The 2796-nt window shown below is 39.6% G+C and overlaps 1 pseudogene; it reads right to left on the reverse strand.

The window, feature by feature from the left end:
* Positions 1 to 1207: 1207 nt before the first annotated feature.
* The window catches only part of LOC101649641, an 8268-nt pseudogene continuing 6679 nt past the window's right edge, over positions 1208 to 2796 (reverse strand).

Here is a 2796-nt window from a genome sequence, read left to right on the forward strand (position 1 = left end):
TGACTCAATAACAGTGAGTGTGGTTTTGTTTGGGGTATGTTTTTATTAGGGGTTAAAAATTAATTGGTTTTTTTTTTTTAATTTTGTGAGACTTTAATACATCGTGGAGTTTGGGCCTAAAATTCACATAGAAGACATTGAAGTTAAGAGATAAATCCCATTACTAATGGCAATGGCTTTGTTTCCAATTTTCCCATGAGACTACTCCCATAAAATCAGGAATTGAGACCTCGGGTGGTGCTAAGTATGAGGTAAGTTGAAATACCTTTTAAAAGTCATATTTAGAACATTTGTGACACTCATGAGCATTTGGCAAGGATACCAATGGCCATGTGGTGGAAATTCTCAAATAAGACTAATTTGTAAGGGGTAGATAACAAGTATCCCAAATTTAGCCTTTGGGTACTCCCCTTCCCTTCCTTAGTTTTGGTTCTATCCTTGGCTCTCAACAGTGCTTACTCTCCATTCTCCCATTCTCCTCTAGTCCGGTCACTGCTTGGCACCTCAAGATACACTTGGAGCTGCCAAGGGAATCTCTTTTAAAGTTGTTTTTTATTGAAATCCGCAAATGTGCCCTGGACTCAGGGATCTACTGAGAACATCTCTAGTCTACTGATTCACGTTATTTAAAAAAAAACGAAAAAAAAACATGCCAACACAAAACACAGTACTTAAGAGGTAAACAGCCTACTAAACACAAGTCTGCATGTGATTCCAGGATATCAGAGGAGTTGTGCAGACTGAAATTACAGAGATTTTCATTGACTAGATAGGAGAAAAGGCAGATATGAAAACTGCATACCTAGGGTTTTTAAACTCCAACATTAACCTAATTACCAGAAAATGCCCATCTCCTCCCACAGGGTTCTGGTGTGCTGATAACCCACAGAGAACATTTGAAGAGGGGTTCATTTGCAATGGGCTGAGTTTACAACGATTATTGGGACGGAGATCCTAGGTGTAACACTGCTATTGGAAAGTCAGGGGTGGGGTTTATAGAGGGCAAACACAAACCAGTTTTTGAGTTCTCACGGGGCAACGATTCAAACAGGTGGATACTAGAAACGTGCTGCTAGGCATCACAACAGGGTAAAGAGATTGTATGTTGTCACATACCTACTTTATGGGGTTTCTACAATGAAGGGAATTACACTTGCATCAAGTTTAGTTGTGTTGACTTTCAAAGTTAGGTTAACTTGCATTAACTTTAGCTACTAGCCCGATCCTGAAAGCGGAAGCACTCGCTGTAGTCTTCCCCACAGTCTGGTGAGGGGTGGTCTGAGCTCGCAGCAGAAAGTTCTTGCTGTAGTCCTGCTGCTGGCTTCCATCACACTGCGCGGTCCCACCGGTAACCACCAGGGCTGTGCTCTGAGATGGAGCAGCTTGTTCGTGAACCGGCTGACGGTCTGGCATCTTAACTTGAAACTCACTGGAGGGGAGCATTTCGGGGGAAAAAAATCAGTGACTGCATCCATTCCAATGACAACATTGCCATTCCAGAGTAAAGTGGCCATGTCCAGGTACAGTGTAGGTCGCACCTGTCTTCGTTTGTCCATTGTCTCGTAGTAAATATTGACAAATTCTTCAGCGGCTCCACATGCCTGATCTACATAACTTGGAAAATCCACAGGCATGGTCCCAGGGTAGTCTAAAGCGGTGTGTTCTGGCAGGGGCTGTGTGACCACGTCTTCACCGGTTGTGACTGGTCAGTGGCTCCTCTTGGCTTTTCTCACCCTTCCTTGGCATTTTGGTCTAACTCCAAGAGGCCAATCTTCTCTGGATTTCTTCATATTTTTGAGCTGGTTTGTCCCTGGGCTGGCAATTCAGGGTTGTTTGGGGTATTTTACAGATTTTTTTTTTAAGTTTTCTGTTTTCTTTCATTAAACTATAAGTTCCATGGAAGCTTCCACTCGCCACTGCATTCCTAGCATCGAAAATTATGCCTTGGTTTAAAATACTGCTCAAATATATTTGTTGGTTTAATAGATGTGCATTTTTCTTTTGGGCCTTTTTTTACCCCATTTTTTTTATCATATGTCAGCTTTTTGTTTTCTTATTTTGACTAAAATTCTTGCTTTTCATTTAGAGATATAATGACACCTGAAAATACATTTTTGTCTGCTACAGTATGTGTACTGATTACTTAGTTCCATTGTCTGCTCTTTATCTACTAGCTGGAAACATCAAAACATGATTATAAGTGGTGATGGAGGTGACCTCATTTCTGAATTTAAGGACAGTAGCTTTATTATTTCAGTATTTATGCTAATGATCATTGCTAGAGCTTGAAACTGTGAACCTTTGGGTTAATTTGCTAAGCATTTTTATTAGAAAAAGGCGCTGGATTATATCAAGGGAATTTTCAGCATCTACTGTATGGTTATTATCTTTTTAATGCAAGGTATTATGCTGATTGCTTTTTCTGATGGAGAATCATTGCATTGCTGGAACAAGCTGTCTTGGTTTGTATATGTTATGCTTTAATATGCTGTTGGACTTAGTTTGGAAATATTCTGTTCAGAATTTTCCCACCAATACTAGATGATAAAATGAACTACAGTTTCCTATCTTGGTATAATCTTGATTAGACTTTGCTAGCAAGGTTATGCTAGCTTCTTAAAATGAATTGGGGAATTCTCTATGATTCTTCCTGTGTCTTTGAACAGAAAAACATTGAAATTACAGGCTCCTTACAGTTTGAATATATGATACTATCATATAGACCTGTTCCTAGGGATTTACATTTAAATTACATTTCTCACTAAGACATTGCCCATGGGTTTAAAAAATAGGCTT

Source organism: Echinops telfairi, unplaced genomic scaffold (genome assembly GCF_000313985.2).
Source record: "Echinops telfairi isolate 266 unplaced genomic scaffold, ASM31398v2 ScPeMD7_9;HRSCAF=40, whole genome shotgun sequence".
Taxonomy (NCBI): domain Eukaryota; kingdom Metazoa; phylum Chordata; class Mammalia; order Afrosoricida; family Tenrecidae; genus Echinops; species Echinops telfairi.